Source organism: Saccoglossus kowalevskii, chromosome 9, assembly GCF_978046115.1.
Source record: "Saccoglossus kowalevskii chromosome 9, keSacKowa6.1, whole genome shotgun sequence".
Classification (NCBI taxonomy): domain Eukaryota; kingdom Metazoa; phylum Hemichordata; class Enteropneusta; family Harrimaniidae; genus Saccoglossus; species Saccoglossus kowalevskii.
The window spans coordinates 3,450,455-3,477,599 of NC_140649.1; the positions used below are offsets into that span (position 1 = coordinate 3,450,455).

General features: G+C 34.5%; 1 protein-coding gene across 2 annotated transcripts in view; it reads right to left on the reverse strand.

The window, feature by feature from the left end:
• LOC100366886 (protein O-linked-mannose beta-1,2-N-acetylglucosaminyltransferase 1-like) overlaps window positions 1–27,145 on the reverse strand; it is a 156,811-nt gene that overhangs the window by 90,349 nt on the left and 39,317 nt on the right. The window contains exon 2 of one of the 2 annotated variants that reach the window (XM_085503057.1): window positions 22,270–22,352. The gene's annotated coding sequence lies outside the window, so the exon portion shown is untranslated. Of the gene's footprint in view, window positions 1–11,878; window positions 12,014–22,269; window positions 22,353–27,145 lie in introns of those variants that run through there. The other variant, XM_085503058.1, reaches the window with a different exon arrangement.

Genomic DNA, 27,145 nt, shown 5'->3' on the forward strand with positions numbered 1-27,145 from the left:
TTTATCTTGCCTCTAGTAAACACTGTATGCTGTGCTATGTGTGTTTATCTTGCCTCTAGTAAACACTGTATGCTGTGCTATATGTGTTTATTTTGTCTCTAGTAAACACTGTATGCTGTGCTATGTGTGTTTATCTTGCCTCTAGTAAACACTGTATGCTGTGCTATATGTGTTTATCTTGCCTGTATTAAACACTGTAAGCTGTGCCATTTGTTAATTTGTTCTCTAGTAAACACTGTATGCTGTGCAGTATGTGTTTATCTTGTCTTTAGTAAACACTGTATACTGTGCTATATGTGTTTATCTTGCCTCTAGTAAACACTGTATGCTGTGCCATGTGCTTATTTTTTCTCTAGTAAACACTGTAAGCTGTGCCATGTGTTTATTTGTTCTCTAGTAAACACTATATGCTGTCTTATATGTGTTTATCTTGTATTTAGTAAACACTGTATACTGTGCTATATGTGTTTATCTTTCCTCTAGTAAACACTGTATGCTGTACTATACATGTTTATCTTGTCTCTAGTAAACACTGTATGCTGTGCTATGTGTTTATCTTGCCTTTAGTAAACACTGTATGCTGTGCCATGTGTTTATTTTTTCTCTAGTAAACACTATATGCTGTGCTATATGTGTTTATCTTGCCTCTAGTAAACACTGTAAGCTGTGCCATGTGTTTATTTTTTCTCTAGTAAACACTGTATGCTGTGCTATGTGATTATCTTGTCTCTGGTAAACACTGTATGCTGTGCTATATGTGTTTATCTTGCCTCTAGTAAACACTGTATGCTGTGCTATATGTGTTTATTTTGTCTGTGGTAAACACTGTATGCTGTGCTGTGTTTATCTTGCCTCTAGTAAACACTGTATGCTGTGCTATGTGATTATCTTGCCTCTAGTAAACACTGTATGCTGTGCTGTGTTTATCTTGCCTCTAGTAAACACTGTATGCTGTGCTATGTGTTTATCTTGTCTCTAGTAAACACTGTATGCTGTGCTATGTGTTTATCTTGTCTCTAGTAAACACTGTATGCTGTGCCATGTGTTTATTTTTTCTCTAGTGAACACTATATGTGTTTATCTTGCCTCTAGTAAACACTGTAAGCTGTGCCATGTGTTTATTTTTTCTCAAGTAAACACTATATGCTGTGCTATATGTGTTTATCTTGCCTCTAGTAAACACTGTAAGCTGTGCCATGTGTTTATTTTTTCTCTAGTAAACACTGTATGCTGTGCTATGTGATTATCTTGTCTCTGGTAAACACTGTATGCTGTGCTATATGTGTTTATCTTGCCTCTAGTAAACACGGTATGCTGTGCTATATGTGTTTATTTTGTCTGTGGTAAACACTGTATGCTGTGCTATGTGATTATCTTGCCTCTAGTAAACACTGTATGCTGTGCTGTGTTTATCTTGCCTCTAGTAAACACTGTATGCTGTGCTGTGTTTATCTTGCCTCTAGTAAACACTGTATGCTGTGCTATGTGTTTATTTTGTCTTTAGTAAACACTGTATGCTGTGCTATGTGTTTATCTTGCCTATAGTAAACACTGTATGCTGTGCTATATGTGTTTATTTTGTCTGTAGTAAACACTGTATGCTGTGCTATGTGTGTTTATCTTGCCTCTAGTAAACACTGTATGCTCTGCTATGTGTGTTTATCTTGCCTCTAGTAAACACTGTATGCTGTGCTATATATGTTTATCTTGCCTCTAGTAAACACTGCATGCTGTGCTATATGTGTTTATCTTGCCTCTAGTAAACACTGTATGCTGTGCCATGTGATTATTTTTTCTCTAGTGAACACTATATGTGTTTATCTTGCCTCTAGTAAACACTGTAAGCTGTGCCATGTGTTTATTTTTTCTCAAGTAAACACTGTATGCTGTGCAATATGTGTTTATCTTGTCTTTAGTAAACACTGTATACTGTGCTATATGTGTTTATCTTGCCTCTAGTAAATACTGTATGCTGTGCCATGTGTTTATTTTTTCTCTAGTAAACACTATATGCTGTGCTATATGTGTTTATCTTGCCTCTAGTAAACACTGTAAGCTGTGCCATGTGTTTATTTTTTCTCTAGTAAACACTGTATGCTGTGCTATGTGATTATCTTGTCTCTGGTAAACACTGTATGCTGTGCTATGTGTGTTTATCTTGCCTCTAGTAAACACTGTATGCTGTGCTATATGTGTTTATTTTGTCTGTGGTAAACACGGTATGCTGTGCTATGTGATTATCTTGCCTCTAGTAAACACTGTATGCTGTGCTATGTGTTTATCTTGACTCTAGTAAACACTGTATGCTGTGCTATGTGTTTATCTTGTCTCTAGTAAACACTGCATACTGTGCTATGTGTTTATCATGTCTCTAGTAAACACTGTATGCTGTGCTATGTGTTTATTTTGTCTCTAGTAAACATTGTATGCTGTGCTATGCGTTTATCTTGCCTATAGTAAACACTGTATGCTGTGCTATATGTGTTTATTTTGTCTGTAGTAAACACTGTATGCTGTGCTATGTTTGTTTATCTTGCCTCTAGTAAACACTGTATGCTCTGCTATGTGTGTTTATCTTGCCTCTAGTAAACACTGTATGCTGTGCTATATATGTTTATTTTGCCTCTAGTAAACACTGCATGCTGTGCTATATGTGTTTATCTTGCCTCTAGTAAACACTGTATGCTGTGCCATGTGTTTATTTTTTCTCTAGTGAACACTATATGTGTTTATCTTGCCTCTAGTAAACACTGTAAGCTGTGCCATGTGTTTATTTTTTCTCAAGTAAACACTGTATGCTGTGCAATATGTGTTTATCTTGTCTTTAGTAAACACTGTATACTGTGCTATATATGTTTATCTTGCCTCTAGTAAACACTGTAAGCTGTGCCATGTGTTTATTTTTTCTCTAGTAAACACTGTATGCTGTGCTATGTGATTATCTTGTCTCTGGTAAACACTGTATGCTGTGCTATATGTGTTTATCTTGCCTCTAGTAAACACTGTATGCTGTGCTATATGTGTTTATTTTGTCTGTGGTAAACACTGTATGCTGTGCTATGTGATTATCTTGCCTCTAGTAAACACTGTATGCTGTGCTGTGTTTATCTTGCCTCTAGTAAACACTGTATGCTGTGCTATGTGTTTATCTTGTCTCTAGTAAACACTGTATGCTGTGCTATGTGTTTATCTTGTCTCTAGTAAACACTGTATGCTGTGCCATGTGTTTATTTTTTCTCTAGTGAACACTATATGTGTTTATCTTGCCTCTAGTAAACACTGTAAGCTGTGCCATGTGTTTATTTTTTCTCAAGTAAACACTATATGCTGTGCTATATGTGTTTATCTTGCCTCTAGTAAACACTGTAAGCTGTGCCATGTGTTTATTTTTTCTCTAGTAAACACTGTATGCTGTGCTATGTGATTATCTTGTCTCTGGTAAACACTGTATGCTGTGCTATATGTGTTTATCTTGCCTCTAGTAAACACGGTATGCTGTGCTATATGTGTTTATTTTGTCTGTGGTAAACACTGTATGCTGTGCTATGTGATTATCTTGCCTCTAGTAAACACTGTATGCTGTGCTGTGTTTATCTTGCCTCTAGTAAACACTGTATGCTGTGCTGTGTTTATCTTGCCTCTAGTAAACACTGTATGCTGTGCTATGTGTTTATTTTGTCTCTAGTAAACACTGTATGCTGTGCTATGTGTTTATCTTGCCTATAGTAAACACTGTATGCTGTGCTATATGTGTTTATTTTGTCTGTAGTAAACACTGTATGCTGTGCTATGTGTGTTTATCTTGCCTCTAGTAAACACTGTATGCTCTGCTATGTGTGTTTATCTTGCCTCTAGTAAACACTGTATGCTGTGCTATATATGTATATCTTGCCTCTAGTAAACACTGCATGCTGTGCTATATGTGTTTATCTTGCCTCTAGTAAACACTGTATGCTGTGCCATGTGTTTATTTTTTCTCTAGTGAACACTATATGTGTTTATCTTGCCTCTAGTAAACACTGTAAGCTGTGCCATGTGTTTATTTTTTCTCAAGTAAACACTGTATGCTGTGCAATATGTGTTTATCTTGTCTTTAGTAAACACTGTATACTGTGCTATATGTGTTTATCTTGCCTCTAGTAAACACTGTATGCTGTGCCATGTGTTTATTTTTTCTCTAGTAAACACTATATGCTGTGCTATATGTGTTTATCTTGCCTCTAGTAAACACTGTAAGCTGTGCCATGTGTTTATTTTTTTTCTAGTAAACACTGTATGCTGTGCTATGTGATTATCTTGTCTCTGGTAAACACTGTATGTTGTGCTATATGTGTTTATCTTGCCTCTAGTAAACACTGTATGCTGTGCTATATGTGTTTATTTTGTCTGTGGTAAACACTGTATGCTGTGCTATGTGATTATCTTGCCTCTAGTAAACACTGTATGCTGTGCTATGTGTTTATCTTGCCTCTAGTAAACACTGTGTGCTGTGCTATGTGTTTATCTTGACTCTAGTAAACACTGTATGCTGTGCTATGTGTTTATCTTGTCTCTAGTAAACACTGCATACTGTGCTATGTGTTTATCATGTCTCTAGTAAACACTGTATGCTGTGCTATGTGTTTATTTTGTCTCTAGTAAACATTGTATGCTGTGCTATGCGTTTATCTTGCCTATAGTAAACACTGTATGCTGTGCTATATGTGTTTATTTTGTCTGTAGTAAACACTGTATGCTCTGCTATGTGTGTTTATCTTGCCTCTCGTAAACACTGTATGCTGTGCTATATATGTTTATTTTGCCTCTAGTAAACACAGCATGCTGTGCTATATGTGTTTATCTTGCCTCTAGTAAACACTGTATGCTGTGCCATGTGTTTATTTTTTCTCTAGTGAACACTATATGTGTTTATCTTGCCTCTAGTAAACACTGTAAGCTGTGCCATGTGTTTATTTTTTCTCAAGTAAACACTGTATGCTGTGCAATATGTGTTTATCTTGTCTTTAGTAAACACTCTATACTGTGCTATATATGTTTATCTTGCCTCTAGTAAACACTGTAAGCTGTGCCATGTGTTTATTTTTTCTCTAGTAAACACTGTATGCTGTGCTATGTGATTATCTTGTCTCTGGTAAACACTGTATGCTGTGTTATATGTGTTTATCTTGCCTCTAGTAAACACTGTATGCTGTGCTATATGTGTTTATTTTGTCTGTGGTAAACACTGTATGCTGTGCTATGTGATTATCTTGCCTCTAGTAAACACTGTATGCTATGCTGTGTTTATCTTGCCTCTAGTAAACACTGTATGCTGTGCTATGTGTTTATCTTGTCTCTAGTAAACACTGTAAGCTGTGCCATGTGTTTATTTTTTCTCAAGTAAACACTATATGCTGTGCTATATGTGTTTATCTTGCCTCTAGTAAACACTGTAAGCTGTGCCATGTGTTTATTTTTTCTCTAGTAAACACTGTATGCTGTGCTATGTGATTATCTTGTCTCTGGTAAACACTGTATGCTGTGCTATATGTGTTTATCTTGCCTCTAGTAAACACGGTATGCTGTGCTATATGTGTTTATTTTGTCTGTGGTAAACACTGTATGCTGTGCTATGTGATTATCTTGCCTCTAGTAAACACTGTATGCTGTGCTGTGTTTATCTTGCCTCTAGTAAACACTGTATGCTGTGCTGTGTTTATCTTGCCTCTAGTAAACACTGTATGCTGTGCTATGTGTTTATTTTGTCTCTAGTAAACACTGTATGCTGTGCTATATGTGTTTATTTTGTCTGTAGTAAACACTGTATGCTGTGCTATGTGTGTTTATCTTGCCTCTAGTAAACACTGTATGCTCTGCTATGTGTGTTTATCTTGCCTCTAGTAAACACTGTATGCTGTGCTATATATGTTTATCTTGCCTCTAGTAAACACTGCATGCTGTGCTATATGTGTTTATCTTGCCTCTAGTAAACACTGTATGCTGTGCCATGTGTTTATTTTTTCTCTAGTGAACACTATATGTGTTTATCTTGCCTCTAGTAAACACTGTAAGCTGTGCCATGTGTTTATTTTTTCTCAAGTAAACACTGTATGCTGTGCAATATGTGTTTATCTTGTCTTTAGTAAACACTGTATACTGTGCTATATGTGTTTATCTTGCCTCTAGTAAACACTGTATGCTGTGCCATGTGTTTATTTTTTCTCTAGTAAACACTATATGCTGTGCTATATGTGTTTATCTTGCCTCTAGTAAACACTGTAAGCTGTGCCATGTGTTTATTTTTTCTCTAGTAAACACTGTATGCTGTGCTATGTGATTATCTTGTCTCTGGTAAACACTGTATGTTGTGCTATATGTGTTTATCTTGCCTCTAGTAAACACTGTATGCTGTGCTATATGTGTTTATTTTGTCTCTAGTAAACACTGTATGCTGTGCTATGTGTTTATCTTGCCTCTAGTAAACACTGTGTGCTGTGCTATGTGTTTATCTTGACTCTAGTAAACACTGTATGCTGTGCTATGTGTTTATCTTGTCTCTAGTAAACACTGCATACTGTGCTATGTGTTTATCATGTCTCTAGTAAACACTGTATGCTGTGCTATGTGTTTATTTTGTCTCTAGTAAACATTGTATGCTGTGCTATGCGTTTATCTTGCCTATAGTAAACACTGTATGCTGTGCTATATGTGTTTATTTTGTCTGTAGTAAACACTGTATGCTGTGCTATGTGTGTTTATCTTGCCTCTAGTAAACACTGTATGCTCTGCTATGTGTGTTTATCTTGCCTCTAGTAAACACTGTATGCTGTGCTATATATGTTTATTTTGCCTCTAGTAAACACTGCATGCTGTGCTATATGTGTTTATCTTGCCTCTAGTAAACACTGTATGCTGTGCCATGTGTTTATTTTTTCTCTAGTGAACACTATATGTGTTTATCTTGCCTCTAGTAAACACTGTAAGCTGTGCCATGTGTTTATTTTTTCTCAAGTAAACACTGTATGCTGTGCAATATGTGTTTATCTTGTCTTTAGTAAACACTGTATACTGTGCTATATATGTTTATCTTGCCTCTAGTAAACACTGTAAGCTGTGCCATGTGTTTATTTTTTCTGTAGTAAACACTGTATGCTGTGCTATGTGATTATCTTGTCTCTGGTAAACACTGTATGCTGTGCTATATGTGTTTATCTTGCCTCTAGTAAACACTGTATGCTGTGCTATATGTGTTTATTTTGTCTGTGGTAAACACTGTATGCTGTGCTATGTGATTATCTTGCCTCTAGTAAACACTGTATGCTGTGCTGTGTTTATCTTGCCTCTAGTAAACACTGTATGCTGTGCTATGTGTTTATCTTGTCTCTAGTAAACACTGTATGCTGTGCTATGTGTTTATCTTGTCTCTAGTAAACACTGTATGCTGTGCCATGTGTTTATTTTTTCTCTAGTGAACACTATGTGTTTATCTTGCTTCTAGTAAACACTGTAAGCTGTGCCATGTGTTTATTTTTTCTCTAGTGAACACTATGTGTTTATCTTGCCTCTAGTAAACACTGTAAGCTGTGCCATGTGTTTATTTTTTCTCTAGTAAACACTGTATGCTGTGCTATGTGATTATCTTGTCTCTGGTAAACACTGTATGCTGTGCTATATGTGTTTATCTTGCCTCTAGTAAACACGGTATGCTGTGCTATATGTGTTTATTTTGTCTGTGGTAAACACTGTATGCTGTGCTATGTGATTATCTTGCCTCTAGTAAACACTGTATGCTGTGCTGTGTTTATCTTGCCTCTAGTAAACACTGTATGCTGTGCTGTGTTTATCTTGCCTCTAGTAAACACTGTATGCTGTGCTATGTGTTTATTTTGTCTCTAGTAAACACTGTATGCTGTGCTATATGTGTTTATTTTGTCTGTAGTAAACACTGTATGCTGTGCTATGTGTGTTTATCTTGCCTCTAGTAAACACTGTATGCTCTGCTATGTGTGTTTATCTTGCCTCTAGTAAACACTGTATGCTGTGCTATATATGTTTATCTTGCCTCTAGTAAACACTGCATGCTGTGCTATATGTGTTTATCTTGCCTCTAGTAAACACTGTATGCTGTGCCATGTGTTTATTTTTTCTCTAGTGAACACTATATGTGTTTATCTTGCCTCTAGTAAACACTGTAAGCTGTGCCATGTGTTTATTTTTTCTCAAGTAAACACTGTATGCTGTGCAATATGTGTTTATCTTGTCTTTAGTAAACACTGTATACTGTGCTATATGTGTTTATCTTGCCTCTAGTAAACACTGTATGCTGTGCCATGTGTTTATTTTTTTCTCTAGTAAACACTATATGCTGTGCTATATGTGTTTATCTTGCCTCTAGTAAACACTGTAAGCTGTGCCATGTGTTTATTTTTTCTCTAGTAAACACTGTATGCTGTGCTATGTGATTATCTTGTCTCTGGTAAACACTGTATGCTGTGCTATATGTGTTTATCTTGCCTCTAGTAAACACTGTATGCTGTGCTATATGTGTTTATTTTGTCTGTGGTAAACACTGTATGCTGTGCTATATGTGTTTATTTTGTCTGTGGTAAACACTGTATGCTGTGCTATGTGATTATCTTGCCTCTAGTAAACACTGTATGCTGTGCTATGTGTTTATCTTGCCTCTAGTAAACACTGTGTGCTGTGCTATGTGTTTATCTTGTCTCTAGTAAACACTGTATGCTGTGCTATGTGTTTATCTTGTCTCTAGTAAACACTGCATACTGTGCTATGTGTTTATCATGTCTCTAGTAAACACTGTATGCTGTGCTATGTGTTTATTTTGTCTCTAGTAAACACTGTATGCTGTGCTATGCGTTTATCTTGCCTATAGTAAACACTGTATGCTGTGCTATGTGTTTATTTTGTCTGTAGTAAACACTGTATGCTGTGCTATGTGTGTTTATCTTGCCTCTAGTAAACACTGTATGCTCTGCTATGTGTGTTTATCTTGCCTCTAGTAAACACTGTATGCTGTGCTATATATGTTTATTTTGCCTCTAGTAAACACTGTATACTGTGCTATATATGTTTATCTTGCCTCTAGTAAACACTGTAAGCTGTGCCATGTGTTTATTTTTTCTCAAGTAAACACTGTATGCTGTGCAATATGTGTTTATCTTGTCTTTAGTAAACAATGTATACTGTGCTATATATGTTTATCTTGCCTCTAGTAAACACTGTAAGCTGTGCCATGTGTTTATTTTTTCTCTAGTAAACACTGTATGCTGTGCTATATGTGTTTATCTTGTTTCTAGTAAACACTGTAAGCTGTGCCATGTGTTTATTTTTTCTCTAGTAAACACTATATGCTGTCCTATATGTGTTTATCTTGTCTTTAGTAAACACTGTATACTGTGCTATATGTGTTTATCTTTCCTCTAGTAAACACTGTATGCTGTACTATGTGTTTATCTTGCCTCTAGTAAACACTGTATGCTGTGCTATATGTGTTTATCTTGCCTCTAGTAAACACTGTAAGCTGTGCCATGTGTTTATTTGTTCTCTAGTAAACACTGTATGCTGTGCTATGTGATTATCTTGTCTCTGGTAAACACTGTGTACTGTACTATGTGTTTATCTTGCCTCTAATAAATACTGTATGCTGTGCTATATGTGTTTATCTTGTCTCTGGTAAACACTGTATGCTGTGCTATGTGATTATCTTGTCTGTGGTAAACACTGTATGCTGTGCTATGTGTTTATCTTGTCTCTAGTAAACACTGTGTACTGTACTATGTGTTTATCTTGCCTCTAATAAATACTGTATGCTGTGCTATATGTGTTTATCTTGTCTCTGGTAAACACTGTGTGCTGTGCTATGTGTTTATCTTGTCTCTAGTAAACACTGCATACTGTGCTATGTGTTTATCAAGTCTCTGGTAAACACTGTGTGCTTTGCTATGTGTTTATCAAGTCTCTGGTAAACACTGTGTGCTTTGCTATGTGTTTATCAAGTCTCTGGTAAACACTGTGTGCTTTGCTATGTGTTTATCAAGTCTCTGGTAAACACTGTGTGCTTTGCTATGTGTTTATCAAGTCTCTGGTAAACACTGTGTGCTTTGCGAACTCCAAGTTGAATGTTCATGATGAAAGATTATATAATTTTTCTTGACAAGCAAAATTCATGGAAATTAGTCTCTCACAAAATCAAAACGTTTAACAGTATCATGTGAAACTCATTACCACGGTAATGTCCCTGCTATATTCACACAATATGAAACATTTCTCCAGGATGCTTTTATTATAGCGTATGTGAATAGTCATGTCTGTGTGGTCCATAAACACACATGTACAAACCAAGAAAATTAATCTGACAACAAGTGTCCAAACAGTTTATTCTATGAATGCTGGGATAGTGAACTACCAAAGAACACCCACTAATATCTAATTGAGCTGCATTTTTTATACATTGGATATATCATCACCTCTGTTTTCCCTCACACTAACAAACTTTTCCCTATGCTAACGAAAAATCCTTTGTATTTTATTGACTTCCTGTTCTGGTCTGTCTTTAAGAATAAAAATCCTTATTGAATCGAACAGTTATCTTGATTCTTTTTTTCTCTGTATATTGTGTACCTTTACAGATGTGAACATGTTACGCTGACATAAAGAAGTTTAAAAATAGCAGAGGAACACTAAAAACTTACTATTTTTTGCAATCTATTCTCAAGTCTTATTATCAATTACTACTAAATTCAAACATATTCATAAATCTCTGTAAAACATAAAACTTTTGCTGACTTGGCTTTACACAAGTAAAAACTATTGCCTATTTAGTTTAATGTGCTGGCACAGTAGAATTGTTCTCATAACATTGTTGGCATTTAGTACTATACTTGGCATGCATATTAGACATCACTAACTGATAAGTACTGATCAGTAGACAACAAAACTGAAGTGTCAGGGGTATATATATCCCTTTATGGCTACTTTAAAATTATAAGGGCAGAATAGAGTAGATGTGAGAGAGAACAGCTTTCATATGTCACACACAACTAGATGAGTTTAAAGTGGTTAAAGTAAACAATTTCAGCTAGTCGAAATACTGAGATGGATTGAGAAATTCAAATTTCAAAAAATATTTCTTGGTATTTTTCCTAGCATGAAATTATTTTTTGTTAAGTTGAGAGAACTCTGACAAAGAATATTTTGAATTTCAGAATCTGTCAAGATTTATACACACCTTTGAATGACTTGTATGTTTTAGGAAAATATGAGGTTATTGAATGAATACGACAAAATATGCATGGTAAGAACCAACACAGCAGAGAAGTATTAAATCCTGCACTGCAGGCAGAAATGGCAACAAAAAACATTTTTCGTTATGAAAACTTTTTATACAGTGACTAGATTCTATTTCTGTTGTATGCTATACTGAATCAGTGTTAGATGTAATCAAAATGTTTCATCAGTCAATGTACAGTTAGTTTCTCCCATATTAGGAAATTTTCAATTGTTTGAATTAGTACAGATACTAATGAATACTTTTGGATCAATTACAGATTTGGCTTTTTATGAAAAGTCTAGTATAATATGTTGTTATTCTGAGAATATCACAAAATGCGCAGAAGGCAGAACAGTGTCACACAGTAGAGGTAGATGCAACCCAAATGTGATGTTAATAACCTGGTGAGGTAGTTTGCCAATATTGGAGAAAATTTCAACGTTCGAATGATTGCTGATACATTTTGAAACGTACATGTATGCTGATGTATAGTAACATGTAGTTAACTCTACACAACCCAATACATAAAGGTATTGTTGTATTATGTACGACACAGCAGATAAAACAGTAACACACTATTGTGAATATAACCACTGAGTTGTACATTACCTTACACCAGTACTGTATTGTCCAAAGTGACAAGAAGTAAACCATATGCGTGCAAAAACTGATTGAAAGTCAGTGAATGTTTCCTCTACATATAAGCACTCTTTGTATCCAAACACTTAATGAATGACTGCCACACACAGATATGAAAGTCTCTTTCACACCGCCAAGTAGATTATTTAAGGGGCAGGCATTTACTACAAAAACACTTAAAGCGTATAAATTATCACTGACCATGGCAATAATGGAATGGGTACAAAGAGAGGTATAAACTGACACTCTAGAAAATATTTACCTTTGACTAATCCTATTACAAGGTCATGTCCTAAAGTTTACAATATTCTAAAAGACGGAACTACGTCAGGCTCCCCTAAACGCTGCCAGGACCAATCACAAACGAGAACAGACACTGGTTTTTCGGATTAACAGCTCTGTTTTCCCCAATGCTAACCAACTATTCCCAATGCTAATGAAAAAGTTCTTTGTCTTCTATTTACTTCCTGTTCTAGTCATGTCTTTAAGAATAAACATCCTTATTGAATCAAATGATTATCTTGTTTCTCTTACCTGTGTTTACATCTGTATTTTGTGTACCTTTACAGATGTGAACACGTTACGCTGACGTAAAGAAGTTTAAAAATACCAAAGGAAACAACGCTGATCATTCACAAATATTGTAGTGCATTAGTATTCTAAAATAAATTTGAGTTTATATGTATGTATATTATTATGTCATTTGCCAAATATTTTTAACTATTTTTGCGCCTATTCTTGTTTTAACACATTTTATTTTTCATTGGTTTTTATCCCTTTACTTCTCCAAACACAGAACACACCTCAAATACTGCCCTCTAGAGGGGATATAATGAAATGATGCTTTTAATTTCTGTGGCTTACATAGAAACTCAAGTTCATGTAAGTTCAAAAGGTTTTCTCTAAACACCAAACAAAAACATTCTTCCCTTACCATATCAGATGTTGATGAAATAAACACAAATAAACAAAGGCAAAGTGAAGATTTGTACAACAAATGGATGACAAGTGATACTGGGCACTTCAATACAGAGTTACAGTGTTTTTCTACTCACACTGAATGAGAACATGCAACTGGCACACATACATTGTATACAATCACATTAACTTTACAATATGTAATTACAACAAATATCTTATTACCTCATGGCATCTATTTGTTGATTTGGCGCAACATTATGCACATTTTTTTTATAGTTTTGTTTTAATTTTTGACTAAATGGGTAATATTTTGTTTTAAATTATGAAGGTTCATTTTGTAAATTAAGTTTCATCTTAAAATATTGAAATAGCAAATTTAAGAAAATTCTGAATTCTAAAAAATCTAAATTGGATGGATTTTGTCAAGTAACAATGAAACCAAACTCAACTGAAAGTGATGGGACAATACAATGTGTGTTTCCAGTTAACCAATGAATTATGTAAGACAGAGTTAGATTGGTTTTCAAGCCAAGTAAACATGTTAGGTCTTATTTTATTGGATAGATGTTAGGAAACCAATCAGAGACATGAATCCTAGAATTTGCTTTAAAAAACAAATGCTGTTTTAAAAGTTATTTTTGGTAAAATTTGTTCAAAGGTCATTCTTATTTTTTATGAGAAAAAAACCTGGAAATACACACACATATAGATATTTTGGCATAGTGGTTAGATGAAATTCATACCTGTAGTTATCATTCAGGACTGTCTTGTTCAGCCATATACTTTAATGTTACACAAAAGAGGGTTCAAAGTTTGTGGTGATATTAGCAGTAATCAGTGCTACTATCCAGGGATAATCACATCAGATCATTTCTATATTTTAAAGTACTCATAAACATGTTGGCTTCTGCTACTTTCCTATAAGTGCCTATCTCATTGTATTTCTATATTTTAAAGTACTCATAAACATGTTGGCTTCTGCTACTTTCCTATAAGTGCCTATCTCATTGTATTGTGTTTAACATCCCACCTGACAATATTTAAGCATACAATCTCGTACGAGCCCTGTTATCATAAAATAATGACATCACTGAGTCCTTACTTTCAATTATAATAGACCAAAGTGCAGTGATATGTTTCTGAAAAGAAAACGACTACGTGGTTTGTATATTGAGCGTTAACAAAACTCACAAGCAAATGACATGCGAAAACCTGTTTTCAGGTAATTGAAAGTGACAAGAATTTTTCAACAAATCATAATGGCTTTGTTTTTTCAACAAATGTGAAAACCTTTGAATATTGTTGATTGATGTGTCGTCTTCTCCATGTGTTTGTGCATTGACCCGAAGCACTGCCCAGTTAGGCGTCTGATAACTAGACACCATGTGGTACTGATTGACCAATAAGAAGGTGTCATTGAAACGCAGTCCAAGTTGATCACATATTCATGTTTACTTCTAATACACTGTACTTATTTGTTTTCTCTCGATAATAAACACATGCATGTTAGAGTATTGAACTATCAACCCCTGCTACATTACAGATTTCACCAACCTCCTACGGTAGGCATTGAAATATACCAAACATGCATAAAATATAGAGAGTGAGAGGTTAAAAGGATTGAAAGAGATCATGGTGTTTTAACCCTGAAGTATAACACACTATATATCGTACCATTCACACAGGATTCATTTGTAATTTATCTATTCTAGCTTCCAGCCTGTCTACAGAAGCTGAATTCAGAATGGGAGAGGGGGAGGGGAAAGGTTGAATATGGAGGGTTACTAGGAGAACTAAGAATACATTTTGTTTTGCAAATATTTTGTATGCAGACTAGATTAAGAAGGCATGTTAATGACTGACAAAGTCAAGTTCAAATGATTGAAAGACATCGCTATAGGAGCACTTACTGGTTTGATCTCATCAATCCCAAAACTAGGTCAAATGTCAAACTACAATGACACCCTGCACTAAATGATATGAATTACATTGAATGAAGTAGGCATAAAAAGTATGACAGGCACAAGAAATACAGGATTTAAAGAGCTAGCCATTGATGATAGAGGTGGGGAGCTCACAGAGAAACTGAACAAATTATTTTTTGGATAAAATGTTTTTTTTTTTCATGATGTTACTGTTTTAGTTTTGCTTTCATCAACATAATTTTTTTTTCTAATATACCACCGTCACCCCAGATTCTCCACTTTCTGGTAGACATCACATAATTTAGGGAAATACAATTTAAAATATAGATGAATTCGCAAATGTAGTACAGACATCCCATAACACTTACTATTGCCTACCAATAACCATGTGACAAAATGTAGGGAAAGGTTCGGGTCGTGGAGTAGGGGAGACTAAGACGAGGTGTGCCTAGTTAGAACACAAAATAGCAACTGATTTATTCGTTAAAACTAAGCATCTATATACTGTTACAAGTTTAATATTTGTGCAAACAGAAACTGTAGGGTAGCAGGATGTTGCATAATACTTAAGTCATAGAGACTACATATGGTTAGGCATCTGTTCTTATCTATGCCATCAAAGACATAACACATTTTCCAACAAAAACTCACATACCATATTTGCTCTATTAGCAATGCAGCACTTACATAAATGACAGTGGTGTGTCTATGGTCAAATTATGTCATATTTTAAATGACAATACATGCAATTGTAGGTTATGTGCTTCCATCAGAGATGCACTTCTAATTGAGCAAATACAATATATTCGCTTTTATCAAGTCAAGTTTCATTACAATCAAATAAAATTACATACACATACATGTATGCCATAAAAGAAAATCATTGAAAACATGACAGGGAATACTTTGATAAAATGATTCCAGCAGAACAGAACCAAAAGCATTTGTTATACTAACAGCCCTATAAAGTTATATTTCATATTACTGGTAAGGTCACATGGTCTACAAAAGGGCAATGACCTTTCAAAGAAAACAAAATGCCTTGACAATAGCAGATGGAAGTGACATAACATAAATTTACTTACTACATGTATCTAGATACAGCAGTGGTCAATAGCCATCACCAATATTTACCTTGAGGAAGATTATTCCATTTTGTTATATCTCTAATATTAAAATCATGTGTATTCTGATTTAACTGCAGTATTTCCCTATAGGTAATAATGAGTTGATGTCCCAATTTCATTACAACTAAGTGCAAATAAACATTAACAAAGTTTATCATTCATATCTAGAATTTCACTTTTATTTCTCAGCTGATTCACATTTAAGAGAGGTCATGGGTCATCAACAGCATGACATCCAGCCTCATCATCATCATAAATCCATGTGTTATTTTTCTTGTTCACTGATTTCAACATCTGATTGCTCACTATGGATTGTTTAATCTGACCACTGTGACAGAGCAGATCAGGGACTGTATTGTGACTTAAAAAAATCATAAATTTTACGAGAACAAATTCCATTGAGAGATTCCTAGCACAATCCTTAGATAATCCAACTTTGTGTACAATACTGAACAGAATCATTGATGAAGAGAAAGGCAAAGAACAGAATCATTGATGAAGAGAAAGGCAAAGAACAGAATCATTGATGAAGAGAAAGGCAAAGAACAGAATCATTGATGAAGAGAAAGGCAAAGAACAGAATCATTGATGAAGAGAAAGGCAAAGAACAGAATCATTGATGAAGAGAAAGGCAAAGAACAGAATCATTGATGAAGAGAAAGGCAAAGAACAGAATCATTGATGAAGAGAAAGGCAAAGAACAGAATCATTGATGAAGAGAAAGGCAAAGAACAGAATCATTGATGAAGAGAAAGGCAAAGAACAGAATCATTGATGAAGAGAAAGGCAAAGAACAGAATCATTGATGAAGAGAAAGGCAAAGAACAGAATCATTGATGAAGAGAAAGGCAAAGAACAGAATCAGAGATGAAGAGAACACTGAACCATCAGTGATGACGACACTGAACAAAATCATTGATACAACACTGAACAGATTCTATGTGTAAAAAACATTGATAATATTAGAAACCTTTGCTTTTTTTTTGGTGTACTGGTTACTATTTTGAGTGGGAAACACATCCATTGCATGCAGATAGACACATGATTATCTTCTAATAAAATCTAATGAAATGTTGGCATCACTAACTCGTGTTATAGTTTTTTCTCCAATATTATCATCTACTAAAGTCTAAGTCAGACATCCATGTCTGGGCAACTATTGAGGATGTTCGTTTTTCTCCGATATTATCGGTTAATTATCGTCTAATAAAATCTAATGAAATGTTGGCAGAGATGTCTAACTTAGACATTTTCAGACATTATTAAATGATGATATTGATATTATTGATAATATTGGAGAGAAAAAGAACTGCCCCAAATAGTTGCAGAGACAGACCTGTCCAACTTTAGACGATGATATCAAGATAACGTTAAAAAGTGCAATGTCATGCTTTCCTCCTTTGAGGCCACCACATCAGGGGAGATAAGATTTGCATAGAATTTTTCGGTTCATTCCTAAATGATAGATGTTTGATCAAAAAAAGATACACAGAATTCTTATATGAAAACCCACATGTGCATTAACAAAATTATTACACAGAATAAAAGAATACAAGGTGATCATAATGCAATTCAAGTTTAAAAGTTGTTTTAAATGTATCAAATTATACTGGCCGATTGTCCACTTTTTTGGTCTATTCACATGTGTGTATGGTTTCAGGCAGATGCTATTAATTATTTAATCTGTCAAAGGTCTCACATCAACAATTTGTAATGCCAAAAATTTGCTCAACAATTACAACTAAGAGATAGTTTTATTCATGATCATTGAACACCAAAATACACTTGCAGATCAAAAGGCTGCTGCACACAACATTTGAAACTCCAGGAGCAATAAAAGTCAGAGATGTTATCATCACCAAGTGATGAGAATGTTGATGAAGTCAGGAAATCATATTTGGCATTCCTAAGAGACAATTAGCCATGTATGTATGTTATAAACTATTTACAAACCAAAATAGTTATAAACACAACCCTCATTTACATATTGTATGAGTGCATATAATAACATGCTCTAATTTATGCACAAGCCGAGTTTTGTCCTCAGCTGGCCTATAAGCCACCTATTTTGTTTAGATTTGAATGAGACTTATGTTTATAAATTTTATAAAATAAACAGGGGTTTGTTCTCTCTACTAAACACCAGGTCACTTATAAGCACCTATCTCTTTCTGAAAATAAAAGTGTTTTTGTTTTTTTGACAAAACTATATAAAATCAAATGCATCAGTATTTGGGAATAATGTTTACCCAGGAAAAGTGTTTTCAAAATGAGTATTGATAGGCAACTGGTGGATAACATAAAGCTTGGATAAATACACTGTATAGTATGTATGAAAACAAGTAAATACCTTGTACTTGTTTGTACATATAATTATTTGATATGCCAGGGCAGCTATATAGCAAAATTATTAAATATGAACAAATACAACTAAATATGAATATTTTTTTGATTACCTGTGAATTTAATTCACTCTCTATCTGTCACACACCACCTGGCTTTATTATAAAATTAAGTTCCATATTCCAAATGATTCTATCATATGCCCTTAACATATTAAATAAATTCTATCACAAGCATGACAGCAACAACCCAAACTGATATATACCCGGTATGTATCAATAATCCAGATATAGTAACAAACTCCAACAAGTCACTGCAAGGTTAATGGTCAAATAAAAGGCAACAGAATCCTATCAAAATGGGGATGGGGATTTAGGACCATTTCATTAGTGGTGGTGGGGGGTTGAGGGTGTGTGGTTTACATGTAAATATGTTCTATCAGTTCCATCATTTGGGGTAACCCATTCAATGATTTTGGGGGAGGGGTATATTTTTATTTTATTTTATACCAGAATAGAATTGTTCCAGTTAAAATTTTGTCTTTTATTCTGGCATTGGTTTAACATTATTTTGAATGGAGAATAACAGACCATATTTTGTGGCACTGAAGGAGTTAAAATGCAACATTTTCCTAAAGACTGCCACTGTCACTGTTGTCATTATGTCTCAATAACAGCTGTGCATATACATATATAATTAAGCTGTAGAACAAACCAAGCAGTGTATCCTTATTGAGTCATAAAAAATTACACTGCTGAACAGAAACAGCAATAAATTCTCATATCCTTACTACAGCTGCCACTAGTCATCAATTTAATACCGGTCACCGATAGCAACATGCAATGAATTTGAACTAACTATAACAATTGCACTATAGTGGTACCCCATTCATTTCATCACCTGGTGTATCTGTATGTATGAAGCATTCTGATTGGTTATACATTCTCAATCTTAATTTGGCTCAACCAATAAGACTCAGAATTAAAACTAAAGACAAAATGATGCAAATATACAATAATTTGTGGAAATTTCATTTTTACAAACAGCATATTAAAATAACAAAAATTTATGTTATTTTTTTTTTATTGTTACTATGTGTAAGAATGAATATAACCAGAAACTAATTAACATAGTTTTCATTCAGTTTTTAATGAGAAATTGCAATATCTGATTTTCATTGTTTGCAATACCAGAAATGCTCTAAAATTTTGATTTTAAAAATGATTTCTTCTAAATAGGGCAATGTCTTCTTTTAAAACATTCCATCATACATCAGATAATGCATTATGCAATACTGATTTAAATTGGAACACCACAGATCAAGATATGAATCTATTAAAACTTTGCGACCTAAAAGGGCAACTGTGTATGTTCCTTTAACAGAAGAATGTGACAGCAGGAAATTTTTAGTCAAGGTAATTTAGTTTTTCATCATGTCTAGGCAGAATTTATTGGGAAATGATTCCTTCCATTCATGCTGACTGCACCTGCAGTTAATTTCAATTCCCTTTTGGGGTAAATGAACTAGCGTATTTGCTTTATTTGTTGCGTATGCGCTTACGTAAATTACAAATATGTTTTCATGAGCAAAATAAGGCTTATTTTAACGATTCACTAAAAACCACACAGTTTTTGGATTATATGCACTTCTATAGAAGGTGTGCTTCTAATAGAGCAAATACGGTACATGGCTTAATGTCATATTAATACCGTATTATTTCTATCACTACCATGTACGCCAAGTTATACTTTTTTTTTTTGCATTTTATTTGCAATTTTTAGTTTCGCGACCTCAGGATGTGATTATATTAGAGTTGACACAAACACAAAAATTAAATATTTTTTTTAAATATAATTGAAAATAAATATGTATCAAAGAGACACAAATATAATTTTTTAATTTTAGTTGTATGGATTTCAGTCAGAGTCAGACATTATGTATTGCATTTGTTATGATTGCAGCGCCTGTGAAACACATCGTAATACGTTCTTTTAAATTAATGCGTAGATATCATCCACACTATACATGTATAGTGAGGCAGCTTTGAAACAACCATCACATTAATTAATCCATGACGATAATTCTGAAAATATTGCGACATAAATTTGTCACTTTATTAAATATATTCAATTCTGGTTGTCCAAAACATGACTATTATGAGGTTCATAAGCATGTTCTTAATAAAAGCACTTATTATCCAAAATAGCACTTACTGTAGATACTTATTTTGACCACAAAGAAACGCCTTTTATTAGCCTAGCATATGGTGGCGGTGAGAAATGTTATCACACTACTACCGGTACTATATGCTTTATAAAATAAAAGACCTTCATAAATTCATCTTTTTATAAATTTATCCATTCCTGTATCTTTAAATAAACGACCAGAGCAGGTAATTACAATCAGCCATTAAAGTGATATATCATGTCCAACACACTGTTTCAATTTACAGGGTGAAAAACTAGATTTTATTTTTACTTAAATTACCATAAGCAATCCTACCATGTTAAATGAAATAGGTAAATGAGGCAGTTATTATTGCTGGCTCTACCTTCATGAATTTCAAATCTCCCTGAAGCCATGGCTCATCCTATAAACCTCATGCATAAAAAGAATAAACGTTTCGATCAGCTGAAAATTAAAAGTACTTTTTCTGGTGAAAAATAAAACAAAAATTACTAAAATACTAAAATATACTGGTCCTGGTCACAGCAGTTAAATAGTTAATTAGCACAGCTTTATTCACAGAAACAAACCATGGTAACCTAGATACCAGGTCATGAACTTTGACCTTGGATGACCTAGTTAACTGCTCTGCAATATTAAATCAATTGATGAGTGTTCATAAACCGGCACACTGAATACCAAAACAAGGCATTTTATGATTTGCTCTCAAATCACTGCATGCATAGTGTTAGTGTTCATTAACTAATAGAATGTGACCTTTTAAATGTCTCTTGCATACATGTATGCCTCTAGGTGACAAATAATTCAATATTTATTTTGAGTTTCACGTTTTGGCAAAGTAACTCACAAATAGAGTAGAGACAATCAAATCAATAATATCAATGGGTAAACATTGTGCCTAACTGTGATCATAATACTTCTTGTACAGGTAATAATCTAATAGTTAACTAATAGCTGGAAGCTAATAAATGACTTACAGAACTAAAGAACAATATAGACCAAGCATTGATTGCTTAAATTCTTTTACAAACGAACTACCAGTACAGCTTTTTCTAAAGTCTATTTACAATATTATACCTCTAGGGGAAGTGCCAATATAATTATACCCCCCCCCCCCACACACACACTCCAAACACTATTGCCTTATAAATGGAAGAATTCTGAATTAATTATGACAAAACATTTATAAATTTGTACTTTTCCAATCCATGGAACATTCTGTAACTGAATTTGAAACCCTCACAACAATAAAAGAAAAACTTCTTCAGGAAATTGCATCATTTTAACAATATCTTAAGATAAGGTCTTAAGACCAGCCCATAGCACAAATAGATGTCAAAACCACAAGTGGAATTAGAACACCAGCCCATAGTACAAATAGATGTCAAAACCACAAGTGGAATTGGGACACCATGCCATAGTACAGGTAACATTCATTCACTAAGAGCCAGAAAATATCACCTACCGGATACATATAGACACAGTGCCTAAGTTGATAGAATTCAGTCTGGTGCTATCATGTATACAATTAGCAAGAAGCAGTCGAGAAGCACACACAAATACTCACAATTTCATTCATGATCTGTTCATGTGAGCAATACCTTATATAGCAATGCAAATGATTTTTCCCCCCGGAAACAACCGTAAAGTCACCTGGGGATAGCAGCTGCACCATACAGGTACATGTACATGTATGTACTACAACGCAATTGATGAATGAGATCCTATATGCACACTGTATACACATTGATGAATGAAAACGTTAAATGGAAAAATCATAAATAATTTTCTGAACTATCACCTGTGTGACTCTGTCAAACACAGCAGCTTGCACTGTGAATTTCATGCAACACTTACTTCAAGGTGGATTCCAATTGCCGTGTCTCTTTGAGCAATCATATGCTACGTTCCATCACCATTAACACATCACCAACTATGGGCTGCAAAATAAGTAGAAAGATCGTTCTTACTCAATGAAGTATAATCTTAAAACCATTAGTGGCCTTGGATAATTGACTGATGTCATAGAAATGAGACGCCCAGTTAATGGAAGACAACATTAAACCAGGAAATCAATGACTGTCTCCATTAGATTGTCGACACCCAATAACAGTGCGGCTATCTTCCATGGGACAAGACACTTTTCACAACTCAAGTAAATCTAGTCAATAGTTATCATCTCAACAGGAAGTAATCAAAATCCGAGTAATACCATATTTCCTATATTAGAAGTGCATTTATAATAAACACATAAAACAAAAAACTTAAAATTATTACATAACGGGTTGTTGAAATGAGACCAAAAAGACGTCTCTCAGAGCAAAACTCACAGTGCAGGGTTTTACATGTTGCTATTACCATGTGTAATAACTTAATTTATTGATGGCTGTTTTATGGTAGAATGCCAGTATTCAACAAAATAAACTTGGGGACAATTCTACCACATTTTTGTTTGTTTTGAAAAGTGTTATATAATTGATGATTTGAACACAATTCATGAAAATCTTTTTCCCATTTTAAATATTTTTTGGAGTAAAGAGTCCGAAATAATGATAAAAACCCATGTTAAAGCATTATTTCATAAAAAATGAATAATATTTATCAAAATTTCCTACAAATTAATGACCCACAAAAATATCCATCTTATACATGTACAAAATTTAACCACATATACTTTTTTTCTCCATATGTAACCAGACAACGTTTTGAAATATGATGGGAATTTTTACCATAGAAAACATTGGTGAGTGATTCAAAAATACCCATTTTCATAGAGTTCCAATCTAGAGTAGGTCCTATATTGAATGAGGATTATCAAGCATAGTAATGACTATGAATTCATTATGTCACTGTCAGGAGTTTATTATTATTACATGTACAGTACATTGTATGATCAACTACATGTATCTACAACAATGTATGTGCATTAGGTCTGCAAAGGAACAAATACATATTAAATGTAATCACAGTTCATGATGCTGACACAGAATTATGAATGATTAAAGACATGCTCTATACAAACTGCTAAGAATCAAAATATACAACAGTTGTTCAGTGTACATTAGCTACACTTAATAAATTCCTTAATTTATTCACACCATGTTAGCCTTGAGTCCTATCATTTTGAGTGTACTCAAGAATGGCCTGGTGAATCTCTAGGTACGTGTAACTACATGTACATATAATCGGCACAGAATTCTGTGTCATCACTGATTGGCTGTCACAATGACTTCAGTACATTTCCATGGGTTCACACATGCACAGACCTGAGCCCTCCACATTTATTCATTGGTCTATTATTCATAGATTTTTCAATGGCATCTAGACTAATACTGTGTATGGTAGTTATACAGTTCAGTACTGATCATTGAAATCAACAAAATTTGAATAGAAATAATAATTGGTATAGAAAAGAACTACAATAAACAATTGAATATTATGAAAATAATTACACTCCAGCCACGCGTTCTAGAACTATAGTTGTAGTTACAACTATAACAGTATAAAACTGTTATGAGACTGATGCAGGGGCAACATTCAATCAAATTACTGAAATAAATTTTTCAGCAGATGATAATTAATAAATGAACAAATCTTGTTTTGATTCCTTCAGGGGAAACTTACAGTCGTACATGTAATCAATAATTCAATACTGTTGTAGACTGGTGGCTTAAACTAACATTAATAATAAAATATGGTACATCAACAAACATGATAAATACAAAGATATGCACAATAGATGTACTGTTAACGATCACAAGACACATAAGACAAGCAGATGCAGTTACTGAGTATTTGTCAAAGTTGACTTTTCAACTTTTTATTTTTACCATATTATGACTTCAAAGAGGCACTGCCCATAATGTAGAACCAACAAAGCAAGTGTTTAATAACCAAGCCTATTTTGCAAATGAACCATACACAAAGTGAAAAAACAGATATGATACTTACATGTAAAAGAAATAAATACATGTTATACATGTACAACAATATTGTTTTTCAATACCCTGTCCAACTGACCCACATTTACATGCTATCCAACTGACTGCTGGGATTGCAGTTAACAATTAAGACTCACATTTACATGCTATCCAACTGACTGCTGGGATTGCAGTTAACAATTAAGACTCACATTTACATGCTATCCAACTGACTGCTTGGATTGCAGTTAACAATTAAGACTCACATTTACATGCTATCCAACTGACTGCTGGGATTGCAGTTAACAATTAAGACTCACATTTACATGCTATCCAACTGACTGCTTGGATTGCAGTTAACAATTAAGACTCACATTTACATGCTATCCAACTGACTGCTGGGATTGCAGTTAACAATTAAGACTCACATTTACATGCTATCCAACTGACTGCTGGGATTGCAGTTAACGATTCAGACTCACATTTACATGCTATCCAACTGACTGCTGGGATTGCAGTTAACAATTAAGACTCACATTTACATGCTATCCAACTGACTGCTGGGATTGCAGTTAACAATTCAGACTCACATTACATGCTATCCAACTGACTGCTGGGATTGCAGTTAACAATTCAGACTCACATTAGATGCTATCCAACTGACTGCTGGGATTGCAGTTAACAATTAAGACTCATATTTACATGCTATCCAACTGACTGCTGGGATTGCAGTTAACAATTAAGACTCACATTTACATCCTATCCAACTGACTGCTGAGATTGCAGTTAACAATTAAGACTCACATTTACATGCTATCCAACTGACTGCTGGGATTGCAGTTAATAATTAAGACTCACATTTACATGCTATCCAACTGACTGCTGGGATTGCAGTTAACAATTCAGACTCACATTACATCCTGTTCAACTGACTGCTGGGATTGCAGTTAACAATTCAGACTCACATTACATCCTGTTCAACTGACTGCTGGGATTGCAGTTAACAATTCAGACTCGCATTACATTCTGTTCAACTGACTGCTGGGATTGCAGTTAACAATTAAGACTCACATTTACATGTTATCCAACTGACTGCTGGGATTGCAGTTAACAATTCAGACTCACATTACATGCTATCCAACTGACTACTGAGATTGCAGTTAACAATTAAGACTCACATTTACATGCTATCCAACTGACTGCTAGGATTGCAGTTAACAATTCAGACTCACATTTACATGCTATCCAACTGACTACTGAGATTGCAGTTAACAATTAAGACTCACATTTACATGCTATCCAACTGACTGCTGGGATTGCAGTTAACAATTCAGACTCACATTACATGCTATCCAACTGACTACTGAGATTGCAGTTAACAATTAAGACTCACATTTACATGCTATCCAACTGACTGCTGGGATTGCAGTTAACAATTCAGACTCACATTACATGCTATCCAACTGACTACTGAGATTGCAGTTAACAATTAAGACTCACATTTACATGCTATCCAACTGACTGCTGGGATTGCAGTTAACAATTCAGACTCACATTACATGCTATCCAAGTGACTACTGAGATTGCAGTTAACAATTAAGACTCACATTTACATGCTATCCAACTGACTGCTGGGATTGCAGTTAACAATTCAGACTCACATTACATGCTATCCAACTGACTGCTGGGATTGCAGTTAACAATTAAGACTCACATTTACATGCTATTCAACTGACTGCTGGGATTGCAGTTAACAATTAAGACTCACATTTACATCCTATCCAACTGACTGCTGGGATTGCAGTTAACAATTAAGACTCACATTTACATGCTATCCAACTGACTACTGAGATTGCAGTTAACAATTCAAACTCACATTACATGCTATCCAACTGACTGCTGGGATTGCAGTTAACAATTAAGACTCACATTACATCCTGTTCAACTGACTGCTGGGATTGTAGATAACAATTCAGACCTACAGTTACATCCTGTTCAACTGACTGCTGGGATTGCAGTTAACAATTCAGACTCACATTTACATGCTATCCAACTGACTGCTGGGATTGCAGTTAACAATTAAGACTCACATTTACATGTTATCCAACTGACTGCTGGGATTGCAGTTAACAATTCAGACTCACATTACATGCTATCAAACTGACTGCTGGGATTGCAGTTAACAATTAAGACTCACATTTACATGTTATCCAACTGACTGCTGGGATTGTAGTTAACAATTAAGACTCACATTACATGCTATCCAACTGACTGCTTGGATTGCAGTTAACAATTAAGACTCACATTTACATGCTATCCAACTGACTGCTGGGATTGCAGTTAACAATTAAGACTCACATTGCATCCTATCCAACTGACTGCTTGGATTGCAGTTAACAATTAAGACTAACATTACATCCTGTTCAACTGACTGCTGGGATTGCAGTTAACAATTAAGACTCACATTTACATGCTATCCGACTGACTGCTGGGATTGCAGTTAACAATTAAGACTCACATTTACATCCTATCCAACTGATTGCTGAGACTGTTATATGTATGATAGCTCTCATTCTTTTTTGTACAAAGAAATGCAATGAATTTTCCATGTTGTACATGCATGTATAAGGGAGGGAGGAGTGGGGTATCCTACATGCTTAACTCTCTCTGATGTATGAGAATATTTATTTACATTATCTCATGGCATGAACATATTTCTCAAATGTATTAGATGTGCCATCAGAAATATGCCATGATTCTTGATGCATGTAAATGGCAGTATAGGACATTTTTCATTAAAATACATGTACATT